The 18,372-nt window shown below is 41.0% G+C and overlaps 1 pseudogene; it reads left to right on the top strand.

The window, feature by feature from the left end:
* The window catches only part of LOC149240766 (glycosyltransferase family 92 protein RCOM_0530710-like), an 83,716-nt pseudogene extending 71,284 nt beyond the window's left edge, over positions 1 to 12,432 (top strand).
* The last annotated feature ends 5,940 nt before the right edge of the window (positions 12,433 to 18,372 follow it).

The raw sequence follows: 18,372 nt of genomic DNA, 5'->3' as shown, positions 1-18,372 counted from the left end.
AGATCCACAAGCTCATGTTATGACTTATCACCTATGGTGTTCATCCAATTCATGGCTTGATGATTCAATTTGGCTTCGCCTTTCTCAAAGCACTCTCACTGGCTCTGCAGCTAAGTGGTATATTGAGCTCAATCGCGGATCCTTTCAGGATTTCAACTCGTTGGCTATGGCATTTCTCACTCATTTTCAGTTGCCCATTCAATATGAAATGGGTACACACCTCCTGAAGTCCTTAAGACAGACAACGTCTACGCATATCTCTGATCATATCCATGAATGGAGACGGCGTAGACGTATGATCAAATTTTGGATTCCCGACCAACTTCTTACCGATTGGTTTACGACTTCGTTCGTTCCTCCAATAGCTCGGGACATTGCCATGGGGGCGTGTGTCACTGAAGAGCAAGCTATCGCACACGCGCAGTACCTTGACTTGGTGTATTCTCAGTCAAGTACATTGTATGATTATCTGCCTGACGCCCCGAGACCAGGAACATCCAAAGCCCCGCCAACACCAACTGTTGACGGTATTATTGGTTCTGTTAATTCGTCCTCAAAGAAAAATTCCGCGAACCCTGGGAAGCAAAAATCAAATGCTTCGAATGAACCCACTTCTCAGGTAACACCCACTTCGAATATTACTTCCGAGGTCAATGCCGTCCAGTCCACCATGGTAGACAAAGCCTCGAAAGGAAAGAAGAAAGGGAAAGCGAAGAATAAGCCAGATCAACCTAAACAGGACTCCCCTAAACCTCCGCCCGAGGAAGGTGCCAAGCGCAAACCCAAGTATCCTTGTCTTATCTGTGATGAGGATCACTATACCAAAGACTGCCCCAAGCGGTCCAAAGTTAGTCGTTTGTTGAAAGGCGCTCTCGGGACTCCTATGGTGCTAAAAGAACCCTTTCCCTCACAACAAACTCAAAAAACTCAAATGGTGGTTGACCCCTCTCAGCCTCCCTCTTCCTTCGGTTCTCAAGTGTTTATGGCTGGAACGATACCTGTCAATATCAGTACTCGAACAAAAGATTATCCGTCATCTGCCGGGAAAGAGCCTGAGATCCCCTCTAGTGCTCCTCCGTTCAGTTCAGGTCCCCTACACATCGAGAGACCTAGTACTGAGACGCCTCTTCGACCCCCTCCAAAAGGAGTACTCCGGAAATCTTCTTACAACCCAAATGCCCGTGCTGCACAGCACTACAATATCGTTGATGACTTAGCTCAGACTCCATTGGCTATGTCCGCTTTAGAAGTTCTCCATAGTTGCCCTTCTCAGAGGAAGTCCTTGCTATCCGCTATCGGTGGCATAGACCCGGCCGACTCGGATTTAATTACTTTTGACTTAGAACGCCATAGCAGAGACTGCCTCCCCAAATTGCATTCCTTATACAGGTTATTATTGATTCCAAAATGATTCATCGAACAGTCATTGATGAAGGTGCTTCTACTTGGATCATGTCTGTTGCCTGTTGGAAAGATATTGGATATCCGACTCCGAGCCAGTCTCCCACGACCTTGGAAGCTTTTGATGGAAGAGCATCCCATCCTTATGGTATACTCCAACGTTTGCCCATCTCTTTGGAAGGGAAGACGGTCGAAATGGAAGTTGAAGTTGTTGATGCTACTCTTACCTACAACCTCCTTCTCGGACGTAGCTGGATATATGCGATGAAAGCGGTAGCTTCATCTTTGTTTCGTATCATCCATTTCCCTAATCAAGGGAAGATTATTACCATAAACTAGCTATCATTCTTCGCTTCCTCTTCAGACGACAATATCCCTTTTGTGGAGCATACCTTGAAATCATCTGAGAGTCTGGGAGCTGGGCTTTTCAAAGATCCCGCCCTCATGGGTGTTTTTCCGCTCCCACCTCCTAACGTCGCTTCCGTTAATATGATTACTACTTGTTATGATCCATGGATCCTCCCTCTCACCGACCAAGTAGATTCTTGGGGTGACCAGATGCCGTTGAGTCCTGCCGAGCTCAACTATGTCGAAATCATTGCTGCATCGGCTCCCTCTTCTGAACTTGCCCTTTCGAGCAAGGTTCTCCATCCATCCTCTAGGCTTGTAGATGAGACTTCTTCGGACCCTTTAAAAGAAACATTCCCTTCCAACGAAGCCATTATTGATACTATGTCTCTCGAGGAACCTCATTGGCATGATTTTCACCATCGTTCCTCGTTTCTACCTGCCCAGCAGGATATGCTTACTTCTTTCGAGCGGTTTTCTCCTTGTCTCCCATTTCAAATCCTTCAAACACCTATCCAAGTTTATCAAGTGTCCTCTGAATGAAATATGGCGAACATTACACAAACCCAACCCATCGACATCTCTGTGAAACCAGGGATTGTCGAGCATCTTCACATTGGAGTCACTTGTACTCCGGAGGAGATTCAACTTTATTCCAATCTTTTTCGCGAATTTTGTGACGTCTTTGCATGGTCCTATGAAGAAATGCCCGGCATTGATCCTAGCATAGTGGTGCATGAGATAATCACGTACCCAGGTGCTAAGCCTGTTCGTCAATGTTTACGCCCTGTACACCCCCGAAAGGCTGCAGCTATTAAGGCCGAAGTCGAGAAGCTTCTTAAAGCCGGTTTTATTTATCCTATCCCGCTTACAGATTGGGTTTCCAATATCATACCTTTGACTAAAAAACAGGGTACAATCCGTGTTTGTGTCAATTATCATGATATAAATCGGGCCTGTCTTGAAGATAATTTTCCCACACCATTCATTGATCAAATTATTAACAAGTGTGCCGGAAGTGAAATGTACTCTTTTATGGACGATTTTTCTAGCTATAACCAGATCAATATCGCTCCCGCTGATCAACACAAAACCGCCTTTATCTATCCATGGGGCACTTTTGCCTATAAGAAGCTCCCTTTCGGTCTCAAAAATGCCGGTGCTACCTTCCAACATGCAATGTCCTATGCTTTTCATGACATTCGACACATTGTACAGCCATACCTGGATGATCTTCCAGCTCATTCAGCCCAACGTCAGGACCACCCTACTCACCTTCGCGAGATCTTTCTTCGCTGTCGATACTACCGAATCAGACTTAATCCTCACAAATGTGTCTTCTGCGTTGAATCCGGCCGACTTCTCGGGTTTGTCGTCTCCCGAGAGGGCATCCGTTTGGATCCCCTTAAAGTCGAAGCTATAGTGCATCTTCCTCCCCCTGCTTCTTTACATCAATTGTAAAGCTTGCAGGGTAAAGCAAATTTTCTACGACGTTTCGTTCCAAACTATGCCGAGGTGGCCAAAGGTTTCACATGATTATTAAAGCGAGATGTTCCTTTTGATTGGGATACCATGGCTCAGGAATCTTTTGAGCATCTCAAGGGCCTCCTTGTTTCTGCTCCATTGCTTCGTCCTCCAAACTATCATCGTGACTACACTCTGTATTTGGTCGCCGCCAACACCACTATCGGCATGGTTCTCGTTCAAGCTGACGATGATGGCACTGAACATGTTATATATTATCTCAGCTACAATCTTTTAGATATGGAAACTCGATATGCTTATGTCGAGAAGTTGGCTTTGGTCGTCGTTTGTGCTGTCCAACGTTTCCGTCATTATATTCTGCTGTGCACCACTACCGTGATTTCTGATTGCAACCCCATGACGTATATTTTGTCACGCCAGTTGCTGGGGGGAAAATACTCAAAGTGAATTGTCATCCTCCAAGAGTTCGACTTGGAATTTACCACTGCCAAGTCCAAGAAATCCCTTGTCTTTGCTGAGTTACTTTGCTCTTTGCCATCTTCTTCCCCGCCCTCTCACATAGAGGATCAAATTCCGGATGAGACTTTGTTTCTCATTAGCACCCTCGACCCCTGGTACGGGTATATCATTATATATCTGCAAATTTCCTCCTTTCGCCCTGGCGTGTCCAAAGACGCTCGGCGAAGGATTCGTCATGAGTCTCAACCTTACCGTATCATTGGTGACACACTCTATCGCCTCGGTGCCGACTCTGTTCTCTTCCGATGTTTAACTCTCGAGGAAACTGAGCGTGTCTTGAATGACTGCCACTTTGGTGCCTGTGGTGGTCACATGTCCGGATATGCCACTGCCCAAAAAATCCTTCGTGCTAGCTACTTTTGGCCCTCTATCTTTAAGGATTGCATTCTTGCCGTCTGCTCTTGTCATGAGTGCCAGATATACCAGCAGAAGATGCGAGCGCCTCCTGCTCCATTGCACCCTGTTGTCACCATCAGCCCTTTTGCCAAATGGGGCATTGATTATATGACCTGTAACCCTCGCTCGGCCGGGGGGCATGGGTTTATTATCGTTGTCGTCGATTACTTTACTAAATGGGCCGAGGCGATGCCTACATTAACTGAAGACGGTCACACAGCGGTGCAATTTTTATTCAACCATGTTATCTCGCGATTCAGCGTCCCTCAAGCCATCGTCACTGATCACGGGAAGCATTTTCGTAATCATATGATGTCAGAATTAACAACCCAGCTAGGCTTGCAGCACGATAGTTCAACTCCATACTACCCTCAGTCCAATGGCCAAGTTGAAGCTGTCAATAAGATTTTGGTTACCATGCTTCAGCGTACCGTTGGCATGCATAAGTCTAACTGGCATTTGATTTTGTACCCTGCCTTGTGGGCCTACCGAACCTCCATGAAGGACGCCACTAGTTTCACTCCATTTCAACTGGTTTATGGACTAGAGGCTACCCTTCCAATCGAATGTGAAATCCCTTCATTAAAATTGGCTGTTGAGCTACTTCCCAACACTACTCCGTTAGAAGAACACCTTCTTTACCTGGAACGGCTAGATGAGACCCGTCGCCTGGCCTCTTTGGCCATCGAAACACAAAAGAAGCGAGTCAAGACTCACTTCGATCAGACTGTACATCCACGTTCTTTTGTTGAGGGAGATTTAGTCCTGCTGTACGATCAAGCAAAGGATAAATTAGGAGCGGGAAATCTCGAGTCTATGTGGCTAGGCCCTTACATTTTCAAGAAAGTTTTGCAAAAAGGGGCCTACGAGCTAATTGATTATGAAGGGAACCCTCTTGGGAAGCCCCGAAACGGGCTGTATTTGAAAAAGTACTACGCATGATGCTTGTACATTTTATTTTGTACATACATGTACTCTAGCAAGTGTGTTGTATGTATGTGTGTCAGTTTTAAAGGCGTAACTGCCACTTATTGTGTCTTTCGCTTCTTGTGCAGATGTTGATGCACCTTATGTTGGTTTCGCTGATGGTGCCTGCCGCAGTACTCGCAACTTGTCCTCTGCGGCGTGGGTGATCTATGATCCTCATGGCGAGCTAATAGATTTTTAAGGTGTGTGTTTGGGTCATACCACTAACAATGTCGCCGAATATTGTGCTGTAATCGAGCTACTTGCTGAAGCAATCAGTCTCGGCATTCGTGCATTGGTAGTAAACCTAGACTCTCAACTTGTCGTCCACCAGCTCAACGGGCAATATTCCGTCAGAGACCATCGCATTCTAAGGTTGTATTTACGTATGAGATTGTTAGAAAGGAACTTTGATTTTATTACATATCAGCATATTCCACGACAATTAAACACATTATCTGATGCATTGGCTAATCATGTATTAGATAGACATTTGCGTAATTTGTAACCAAAACATTATACAAGAAAGCACATGAAAACACAATAATAAACCATAGGCATATGGATATATATACGTGTGTATCATAATGTTTGCGCCGCGCACATTACATAATCCAAAAAAATAATACATGTCCGAATCTCATATGGCCGCATACAACATGTCTCTCAAAAATATGCAAAAATGAAACCTAGGCGTCTAATCACGGTGATGCTCATGATAGCATGTCACCGCTCGCACCAAACGTCTCAGCAGACGATGGACGCGAGTTGGTACTCCCACTGTGTGCCTCTGGTACGCGAAGGGCACATCCGCCAATCTAGAATAGTCTGGAATCCCTCGAGTGAGTGCCTCAAGGTTCTGTACTAGCTCATCACCCACACCACCCTCTACCTGAGGGTCGGTTGCGAGTTGTACCCTCCGTGCTATGTGAGACAGATCAGCTGGTCGCTCTGCACCAACATCTGCATACATATATATAGCTGTTGTCAGATACAGGCATGTATTACAAAAAAAACTTAAATACATAAAAAACATCAAAAACACAAAGAGTTCTTACCAAGCTCCTCATCCCAGTCTTCTCCCATAGGCAATGGGAGATCTAGGTCTCCATTAAAATCGGTGCTCACATAGGGCCAGTCCTCTATAACGATCATCTGGTGATGAAGCCATATGAAGAACTCAAGCCTCCAGGCCATCTGCTGGCCCCCTCCTCCTCTAGGCATCAGTGCTGCCCATCGAGCCAACCTCGGTTCCCATAGCACTGGATCTACCACTATACCTCCCTGAATCCGGAAAATCGGCAGTCGCTCCAAGAAGAAGGATACCACAATGGATCCATACCCGAACTGTTTGTTGCCCCCTCGCTTACACTTCGTAAGTTGTCTCTTGATGTTAAGGGTCACAGCTGTGGCCCAATCAAACAGAGTAGGATGGAGACACTCGGTTGCCAGCAGTAAATGATTCTTGTTGGCCTCATGGGGTGCCTGTACCCCAGCCGTCCGTGTGATAGTGAATAGTATCACCTATAGCACTAGGTCTGGAACTGTGACGATATCTACCTTGGAACTGTTCGATCCAAACTGTGCCCCCGGACAAACCCGTTCCATCACCTCCCCCATCTTTTCTCCAGAAGGCCTACTTCCAGTCAAAACGGGTCGTGCACCTCTCCGCGAAAACCCAGTGATAAAATAGACATCGGAAACATCCAGCTCCAATGTTTGATCTTTCAAGCGGAATACCTGATCCTTTATGTCCCAAGAATCCACGATAAATCATAGTAGCTCCAGTTGTGCACGCAAATAGGAGGTGAGTAAAAACTTCTTTAAGCCGCAGTCCCTCAAAGCTTCCATGCAGGCTTCATCCTCTAGTGCCATAGCATCTATAGCATCATGCTCTCTTTCTCTCCATTCTACAACCATTTTGACGAATCCCTGCAACCATAAAGTCGAAAATATCATCATTAGATCACTGGTGAAACCAAAATTAAAGGAAAATTGAAAATTCAACAGTTAAATCCATGGGAAAATTAGGTCGTGCGGTTGGCGCGACTGTTTTCAAAACAGTCGCGCCAATGTCGCACCCCCTTTGGGAAAACAATCCCATTGGCGCAATCCCGAGCGGGAAACCCGCGCCAATGGCGCAACCCTAAATTTTGCAAATCCCCTTGCAAGGGTTCCGTCTGTGGATGAAAAGCTGAAAAAATGGAATGAAAATGAAGCTAAGGACAAGACCTCTTACCTGCTCCAGACGGCGGCTCAATTGCTTTCCTGGATTGATCACAATCAGCGGTTGAAGTTTGCACCCAAAACCCTCCAATGGTAACTCACAAGGTGAAAAGTAAAAAGTAAATTTGTTTTTTACCATTTCACTATTTTATAGCATTTTTTGACCTAAATTGCATTAAAAATATTATTTTTTGGGTTAAAATAATGTCTTTTTTGGGTATTTTTGAATATATTTATATCAAAATGGGTTTTACGCTGTTTTTGGTATGATAACAGGTGTAGGTGCAACTCAAGCGACGAAACGAGCTCCTTTTTCTACTTTTTAAAGCTTGGTAAAACATGTGAAAAGGTTACTTTGAGGTCCGCTTTCAGCTCTTTTCTGACCGTTTAAAGATGAAAAGATTGTTGAGTTACTCCTCTTGACTCGTTAAACGTTAATAAGGGGCGGTCGTTTTAAGTTCTTTTTGTCGACCGTTAAAACATAAAAAGATTACCGGGTTTTTGTCGTTTCAGACTCGTTAATGGTTACGAAACAACGTGGTTTTGATCGCTTTTTTACTTTTTCAGGTCGAAATCACTATTTATGAAAAGTACTCCTCGATCGTAATGGTCGGGCGGTTCTTTCGAGCATTGTTTTATACTTTTTCGGGCTCGCGAGACACAACTTTACGAAAAAGGACACCCCTGGAGTTTCCTTTTCTGCTGTCTTTTCAAACTCTCTAAACATGAAAAGACGTCGAGTTCTTCCTTTGTCAGACTCGTTAAAACCTGATGACATCGGATTTTGTCGAAATGACGCACCACAAGCATATGTTATCCCCATCAAGCTTGTTAAAAATAATTGGGGTACTTGCCAGAAATGGCGGGGGAAAGAAAGGAACCATAATTATTGTCGTGTCGGCAGTATGTCGCTCTTGAACATGGCACTTGTCTGCTTTTGTGTCTGGGTGGGGATATCTCATCTCATTTTTCACTTACCTCCGTGGATTTGGGTAATCCTGTTTGACCTCTCATCTGCTCATTGCCTCGTCACCATGACCTCTGATCCATTGATGTCAAATACTGCCAATTCCACTGTCGTGCCGCCGATATGTTCAGGAGAAGTTGACCTCTGCAAAGAAACAACCTCCCTCTGATAGCTCATATAATCCTGATTCACAAAATTATCTCTCTGTCTCATGTCGATGATGTGGGAAACATTATTGCCCACCTTCGATCAAGGTCACTTCCTGTCGACTTCAGCTCATTATCCAGGAAGCTGATCTAGAGACTCCCTTCCGGTGCCTTGGAGCCTGCATGCCTCAATGGCAGGTTCTTCGCGTTCGACATGAGGTTTTCATCATTGGCCTCCGATCGAATGATTCTATGGGTGTTCGACGCCAGATCACTAATTCGCACGCCGTAGATTGTACCTATAGTACCTTGAGGGCCATTGTCATTATTGGTGGTACCTCTCGCGTCTGTTAACAGTTTTCAATATTGACTGGTAATCAGACGATGTTCATGCATGTTCGACTTCAGCTCATATATTCACATGCTTGAACTTGTACTTTTGTTCGGGTCGAGATGGAGCACAAGACCCTGGATTTTGTCTGTTGTAATCCAGGCATGATTCTTGTTACATGACTCATTCATTGGATGGCTGCGACCATACCTGAGTCGATTCATTGATCCTAACCAGATGGTTGCACCCATACTATGGATCTAGATTATTATGTACTCTCTTATGGATGGCTACGACCATACCACATATATCATGTACTTGAGCTATCAGTTGTATCTCTCAATGCAGAATCTCGGTGGCAGCTACATGTGTTCTTTTAAAGCATTTCACCCCTCTCTCTCTCTCGGGCTTCATGCTTTAGGGGGCATCTGTTACACAGTAATTTGTCACCATTGGTCACCGTCCCTGTTACCCCTTTCCCGTACTTTGGAGGACTCATTCTGGGACCTGTGAGCAATGACATAACTTAAAAACACTTGCATTATGTTCCGCTGAGTATGGACTTCATGTGCCCTGAAGACACCTCTTGAAAAATATCCCTGAAAAGCGCCATTTTTCCATTAGCGCAGGTCCACAACGTACTACCCGCGCCAATGAATGAGATCCTCAAAAGAAGGTGCGACCATTGGCGCTCTGTCTTAGAGTAACACCCGCGCCAACCAAGTTTGGAAAAGATTTTTAACAAACACGCGCCCAGATGTTTTTTCCCTTCAAGTCATGAAGTCTTTTGAGGATAAAGCTCATCTTCTAGATGTCGAGAGTCATCATCTATCCCTTACATCTATCCACAACGGATTTTTGGAGATAATGCCAATCCATAATGGGTGTCTTGATTCATTGTATTTTCTTCCCCTTCTCCATCTATAAAAGTCTGTCCTCATGCATTTGACAAGCTAGTTTTTGAGTAGTAGTGATAATGCTTGTCTTGAGTGATAGTAAGAGTCTTGGAGCATAGGGAGGTTCTGCTGTCGGAAGTCTGAGAGAGAAAGGTCTATTGCAAGACATATATAGCTGCTCGCCCAGCCAGAGGAGAGATTCAACGTCAGAACTTTGGTTGTATCTTTCTCTGTTGATTATTCATTAATGAACGACTATCATTATGGTTCCGATCTTATTGTTTGCTATGATAATGTTTGATCTATATCCTTTCTGACTGATATATAGTTGTATTTAGTGGATTTTATGCTTGTATTCGCTTCGTTCTTTGCATGTGCAGGTATCCATTCGCGGAGATCGTGAGGATCGTGACCTGCCGGAGCAAGGGAACGGGAGTATCAACTCTTCTACGACACTAGCGTTGGACTCCAGGTTGGTTCTCATAATCCACTTTCAATTTGCAACTAGGAACTTGCATGGTAGCGTTAATTGATTGTTGCTAGACCCATTTTGGGCTAGTGGGATCGCCTCTGTCCGCAGAGGGGATTTACCTCTCCAACAGCTAGCTTTCAACTCCATCCAAGTATTCCTCTTGGATACAATCATCATGCATCTTTTCAATGTGAGGAAGGTTGTCATGATCAGAAACACCTTTGATGAATGGTTCCCATGAATCTAGGAATCCATTTAGTGCTATGTTCTACAACCTTTTCCAAAACTATTACAAGTTGACCATGAACTCGTGTGCCCTGCATAAGGTAACTATTGAATAAGTCTGATTAGGTCATCTCTATGGATCTAAGATTGTTTCACAATATCACCTTCCTATTTATGTTCTCACTCGCTAGAAGTCCACTAGGGCATAAAACATATCCTTTATTGTTTTCTTCTCATATATAGAGGGATCAAATGATCCTTTATGACATCCATGATCATCCACTTGGACTTAACTTCCATCCTCATGTGCACTACCAACCACTGTAGATCTATAGGTGAAGGCACGATATCCTAGATATCAGTCTTTTAATAAGAGCATAACCCTTAGTTTCTATAACAAAAAAATGAGGCACCATCAAGTCTATCCTCGAATCTGAAGCTAGCTAACACCATCTTTGAGATCCAATATGCAAACACCTAGATCTGAAAATTAGTCCTTCAAAGAAATATGGAAACCATCTAACTACTGGTCCATCCTTCTGACAATTGCTTTACCACTATAAATGCTAGAGAATTTCAATTAGAACAAGGAGGACTATTGGGCAGCAAGTCCCTACCTTGAGTGCAAAACATACAAGGAAAGCATATGTTCAGCTTAAGTTGGCTAAGCTTGATGACATTGTGTATGCCGGTGATAGATGCAGTGTTTTAGGTTTCTGATGTTTGGGATTCATTGTGTGGCAGATTTTTACCCTCCACCCCGAGGAAGGCTTGTTATCTAAGAACATCATCCTCAACTCCTGCCTAGAAATAATGTAGTTGAAGAATGAGTCGTGGACAAGGATAACTCTCTTTTGGTCCAGGATCTTGTCACTTTTCCATCTTTGTGGATATGAAACAACAAGACTTGAAAATTGTGAGGTGCCCACATCCTCCACAACCAAATTCTATACAGGGATTGACCTTAACTATAAAACTCAAGGAAAATGGAATTCTGGTCCCTTCACAAGCTAGGTATCCAAATAATTTTGCATAGAGGATGCTTGTTTATGAGGCAGTAGTAGAACGAGACAACGTGATTCTGTTTGTCAAAGGATTGAACCTGAGAAGAGGTAAGATTTCTGATACTAATAATATTTTTTGTGTTTTTGGTTCCAATTTGGACACCGATTTACTTAATGCCAGGGATTTCAAGAAATGGGACACCATGGATTTGGGTAGCAAGGTTTTTAAGACCAAGGTTTTGGTGGCTGCTCAAGAAGTGATCAAATGTGAGAAGCCTAATGGCTTAGAAATACAAGAAATTCAAGGGTTGAAGGCTTTTGTATGGAGATCCAGGAGTGGTTTACTTTCATCTATAGCTAGGATTGAAGTTAAATCCATGATGAGCTCCAAACCTGTGCAGATGCTTAGGCCTCTCCATCAGGTTTGTGCTTGCACAATGCTTTGGAACCAAGCTCCATTTCTCAGAGAATCGATCATGTACCATGGCTATCTAGGTGTCCAGAGGTGGTTTCTTTATGATAAGAACAGTGATGACAACATAGAAGTGATAGCATCATTGGTTTCTTTCAACGTGAGTAGACATATGTGGCCATGGATTAAAACCCAAGAGGCTGGATTCTCCCATTGTGCATTGCAAGCTCGCCAAGAATGTCAATGGGTGGCTTTCATGGACATAGATGAATTTCTAAATCCTATAGAATATATTCAGAATGAGACTATGCCAATAGATTCTACTCAAATGGGCCCTTACAATCATGGAAAGGCTAATCAATAATGCAACATCTGCATATCCAGGCTTATTCAAAATAGGAGAAATCAGAGTTGATTGTCATAGCTTTGGCCCAACTGGATTGAAGAAACACCTAGATGAAGGTGTGATAGCAGGTTACACCTGTAGGCTGAATAGAATAGAGGGGCATAAATCTATCGTTCTCTTATCTGCATTGAACCAAAGCTTGATAAACATAGTCCATCATTTTCATCTCAGACAGGGCTATTATTACATGAACCATCGACGAACTAATTATTATGGTAGATCAGTATACTAAAAAACTATTTACAGCATCGATGCCTTTTGCACACTGATCATGGACTAAGTTTTTGAATCTAACATTGATATGCAATCTAAGTTGTTGGAAACTTACCAAAGTTGTTGGAATCTTACCAGAGTCATTGTAGCCGATGTCGAAGAGAAACAATTTGATTCAGATGCTCGAGAGGGATTTCTTCTGATTCTTGAAGTGACTTTGCTTCTTGTTGGGCTTCATTTGTCTATATCATTAAAACTTTCCCTTAATTGAAAGCTCTGTATAATCTTAAAATGTATCACTCATTCATATGAAAAATATGCTCTGTTTAATTATGCTTTTTGATTGGAAGAGCACTTCTCCAACAGTTGCAATAGCCTTTCTCTAAATTTAAAAGGCAAATTCTTTGTACTCTGACTATCTGTGAAGATTTTCTGCAATAATTGTGCATTATCTGTTAGCTTTCCTATGGAGTTGATCGATGTCAAGCAAATCATACTGATCAAATGCAATATAAACTCTGGAAAGTATTTTCTGTAGTTAATATTCAAAGTTTCAATCCATCGTTTGACTATTCTATGTTTATCAAGCAACAGTTTACTAATTATATCTCTCAATGCACCATAAAAATTTTCAGAGCTTCCTTCACATCTCGGTTGACTCTTTGATTCAAGCAACCAGGAATGGAAGAATTCCCCTTGTTTCCCTGTCATGAATTCGACGAAAAAAGACCTTGGCAGACACATGCCTGTCGATAAATGTCTACACGAAGATGCCAGAAAGAACAACTTCTCAAGGAGAATGAGGAAAATATGAGGGGAAATATAAACAATTTTGTCCCAGCTGTTAAATGTAGAACATAGGGCTTTTTCAAAGCCTTTGACTAGACACATTCTTTTATCCTGCAAACTGATTTTTGGAAATGTATTTATGTGCAGCCAGAGCATTTGATCATTCCAATAGTGTGTGTCATCGAGGCACGTACTAATTTTCTTTAAATACTTTGAAACCAGATCCTTCGGCAGAAGGGGAAGTACTACTTGCAATATTCCAATCTGGCCAAGAGTTAGAGGTCTTTGCATCTTGGATACAATATCTTTTGAGATGTCTTGAAGAATCAAAATAGTTGTTGCATCTTCCCATAGACTGATAAATTCTTTGATGTTTTTTAGTTCATGTTTCAGAGGAAAGAAGAAATAAAAGAAACGTTCTTTACAATCATTCAGCACTCCATCAAACTTTGTTTCCTGTCGTAACCCAATCAGTCCAGTCAAGTGCTCCATATTTTTCAAAGATTTGAAAACCTGATACATTTGAAGCCATAACTCTCGATCAAACTTTGCAACATGTGGTAGACCAATTTGTCCAGTCAAGAGTTCAATATTTTTCAAAGTTTCTAAAACTTGAAACCTTTTATGTAACAGATAAGATAAGATGGTTTGATATAACATAATTTTTTTTATCAATTTCCAATAAATGAGAATAAAGGTAGGCCATTAGAACTAAAGAAGATACTTCCATTATGAATTATAACCTGGGAGTGCCATAGCAACTCCTCCATAATGCTTAAAAGCAATATAAAGAATGAAAAAATACTATAGCAAGATAAGTTTCCATCCAAGCAGACTGTTAGGTCTAACTATAACCAAAATTTATATACATATAGAAGTGGTATATACTATAGATGTAGTTATACCATGGTAGAGTCCAAGACTTTAAATCCAACAATCTTGGTGGTGAAACTGTGAGAGAGATGGAGGTAGAGATAATATTTATCTCTCTTTATCCTCATGACTAACGATTGGAGCATCAAGAAGCTGGCTCACTATTAGAGTCATCAGGCACCATGAGGGGATCTATTTGTATGACCCTAGAGGGAGGGGGCATGTAGGAGATAGGAAACCCCAATCTTACCATCCAAGGTCAAAGGAACCTGGGGTGAGGGGGAGGGGGTGTGGGAGAAGTATAACAAAGGAAAGAGATAAGAATGTTAATTTAGAAAAGATAAGAATCCTAATTCAGATAACATATAACAAGGCAAGAGATAAGAATGTTAATTTAGAAAAGATAAGAATCCTAATTCAGATAACATAAGGTGAGATACTATTTTGGGGAAGATAAGGATGCAACTCAGGGGAGGGGGTGTAGGAGAAGTCTAAGAAAGGCAAAATATAAGAATGTTAATTTATAAAAGATAAGAATCCTAATTCAGATAACATAAGGTGAGATACTATTTTGGGGAAGATAAGAATGCAAATTTAGAGAAGACAAATTAATACTATCTTAAGACTCAAGAGAAGATGAGAAAGGGTATTTCAGTAGTCACTAGTAAGAGTTGTTAAAGCTTATCAAAGCCATGGAAAATCATACTCAATATGTATTACTAGAAGCATCTTCTGAGATGGAATTAGTTCTTTTTTCCTTAGGTATCAGTATCACAACAGACAAATAAATCAGTTAGGAACTTGACAATATCTTTCATTTCAAAGAATGGATCTCTTTAAAAGGATTCTTGTTTCTGCTTTTAGACTCCTTTTAGCTTTAGCCTCGGGGGGGAAACAGAAAAGGGAAAGTGTTAAGAAATTCTTGTGCATATCAAGATGTACAGGTCCTAATCTGACTATGAACCCAACATATTTTCCATTTTGACCTGGCCAATATATTCACAGTTAAAGATAGGCACCTGAGAAACAAATAAAAACAAAATGCATTTACTTAGATAAAAAGGTAACTTAAACCATTTTAAGTAGCAACCAAACCCCTTAAACCCTATAGGCCTAGTAAGAAGCAAGTAGAGAAGCGTTCTAAACTCAAAATTTGATGTCTTTGCCTTTTATGTCCAAATAGAGATGTGGAAAGTGTGGATCATGTTTCCAGACAATATAGGCAACATCCATCAATAAAAATTGCTAAAGATAGACAAAAATCGTGGATGGGTAACTCAAGCATTGATTTCTTTGTTTTCTTTTGTTTTTAACGTCCAACCAAACCTTTGGTTTATCGGGCCATACAAAAAGGAAAGGGAGAGTTAGTCTGCTTCTAGATGCTCAGCCTTGTGGTCTAGCACTTATGTTATGAATTTTCCTTGACAATTAGTATTTTTCCTTGTTAAGACTAAAGAGGTGGAAAATTTTACAATATTTGGTGCACCAGTTTGACAGTTTAGCAGTTGACAAAAACTGCATGCCACAACCAAGCCCTCGCCCTTGACAAGATAAGAGGTAAAGGTGCCAACCATGCAAGAAGACATGATACATTGAGCTCTAGTGAGAGAGAGATCCAAACCGTACATGACTGATTATATGTGCCACAGTATGACATTTTGCAATCGTTTATGGGAAAGTGGGGCATTTGCACAGAAATGAAATTCAGGACGAGGTTGGAAGAACAATCTATTGATCTCTGAATGGACCAACTTTGCATAGCTTAAGAATTCCATCATACATTCATACTCTTAGTCATCTTATTTATTGCTCTGCATACAGAGTTGCTATGACCAATTTGGATAGGTTCCTTCTTCCTTTTGATCTAGTGCCTAGAAAATGTAATTTGAAGCATATGTAAGAAATTACATATGATTCTGAAAATATTCAAAGTCCGACCTTACTGAAATTTTAAAAAAGAGACCCTACAAAGATTTCACTAATAAAATGCCTCAGTGAAAGAAAATAAAAAATAGATCACTTAAACTGGGATGGCTTCCATGAAAAAAAGAGGTAGACATAAAACGTTTCCATGATACTTAATATTGAGAAAAAAAGTGGGACTAGAAAAGAGGCAGACATGAAACATTTCCAAAAATAAACTGATACTTAATATTGAGAAAAAAAGTGGGACTCAAACTACAACCAGGATTTACCTTCCATTTAGATAGTTTTTTTATATGATACTTTGAATTCATCACATAATGTTTTTTAGTCTACATTTCCAAATATAAATTGATACTTAATATTGAGAAAAAAAGTGGGACTCAAACTACAACCAAGATTTACCTTACCATCTAGATAGTTTTTTTTTATAATATGATACTTTGGATTCATCACATAATGTTTTTGAGTCTATGTTTCGAGCTAGAAACTGTAGCTCATCATCAAGACACTTGAGCCACACTTGCTGGCTCGAAAACATCAACTCAAAAACATTATGTGATGGATTCAGAAGTATCATATCAAAATTTCTCAGATCACAGAAGCCTAAACTCAGAAAAATCTAGATTGTTCTCAGCTGGAAAAATTATCAACCTAGATCCATCTTATAACTCTGGATCTATCAAGTGTCGAGAAAGTGATATCAAATCCCTTAAGATGCAAACCTTTTTTAGATTGTAAAACTTAAGGAAACGTTTGCACCTTGAGGGATTTGATCTCTCTGAACATGTTTTCACTCTCTCAGGGATTTGATCTAGAGTTAAACTCTGATGGATCTAGGCTAGTTTATAATTGTAGACATGTAATTTTTTTTTTGGTTATTATTTTAGAGCCAACATGCCAACATTCCAAGTAAGCATTACCCACATTACGAGCAACATCTATGTCATACTAGGTTGTAGAGCACCTCTCATGAAATAAACAAATAACTGGAATTATTGAATATTTCTTTGTGGCTAATGCAGATCTCCCAAGCTAGAGTGAAATCATAGATGCTTAACAAGCATGGAGTTACATTTGAGGCTTAACCTTGGTTAGCTGAAAATGAACAAAATTTGAAAATTTTAAAAGAATATGAACTTCAAAAAGATAAGAACTAGATCACAAAAACTTGAACAATATTTGATATGTGGACCATTTGCTTGAATCCACTATGCATCCTCTAGCATTTTAAACTTGAGGTGCATCTCAAACTTGGATTTGAACCCGCTATGGATCCTCTAGCATTGTAAACTTGAGGTGCATCTCAGACCTAGGTTTAGATGGGTGTGTGTTAGTGCGTATCATATAGATCCAGTGCACTATTACACAGTGATACACCAACACATGAAGAGTTGATGGATCACCTCTACCCCCAACTGGGCTGCAGAATGCAACTTGCTTCTCTCAGTGAAACTGCAAATAAGGAAGTCTAATGGAAGATATATTGGAGAAAATAACTGCACTATTAATAGAGTAAGAGTGAACAAAAAAAAACAAACACAAGCAAGAAGAAAACCATGACAAACTGAACTCGAGATTCATGATTCAGAACTGGATCCAACATACTATGGGATCCATGTGTATGATGGTCACTTGGAGGAATTGAGCTCTTGACTGGTCATTGGAAAATCAAAATCCACCTCACACGAACAAAATATCACACAATCTAGCTTAACTTATCAGAGAATCTTGGATGAACCTAAGTCTTGAGGTATCCCTATGTAACATTAGCAATGGCTAATGTGGTTGTAGAATGAAGAATAATACCTAGAGGAATACTCAGCCCAACTTCTAAAGTGCAGTCATATACACAAGGAGAGCATATTGTTGTCTTCCTAAAAAGAGTGAGGCCTTCTCTAAAATGCCAATACAAGGTAGGAACTACTATATATACTGCTAGTGCCATGGCTAGAAGTACTAGCAGTAACTTTAGTAAGCTTGGACTACAAGATATGGGTGTGGTTTGTGCCATCTCTACTTATTTTGGTGATCAAATTTTTATCTCAAACACGCATTTTGAGAATGATCTCTGCCAATAAGTCTTCAAGAACGGTCGGATCCAATCGAAGTGATATATCAGATCAATATCTGAATTTTAAATAGGTTAGGTGATTCCCAGCTAAACCAAGTGGTACGAATTGACCCCAAGACCCTATTTTATCTCCTCAAAAAATTGTCAGCGACCTAAACTGGCTTAGAGTATGAATGTTTAGTATTTACTGATATTCAAAATGAATAGCAAAAAGGTGTTTTATCATTTCAGATGCTACTATGTCTTATGTTAACATGAATGGTTGAATGATATAAAGTTTAGTTCCTGAATGAGAGGGTG

Source organism: Pinus tabuliformis, chromosome 8, assembly GCF_031772625.1.
Source record: "Pinus tabuliformis cultivar Carrire ecotype Pingquan chromosome 8, CPIR1, whole genome shotgun sequence".
Lineage (NCBI taxonomy): Eukaryota > Viridiplantae > Streptophyta > Pinopsida > Pinales > Pinaceae > Pinus > Pinus tabuliformis.
This window is presented reverse-complemented; position numbering and strand designations above follow the sequence as displayed.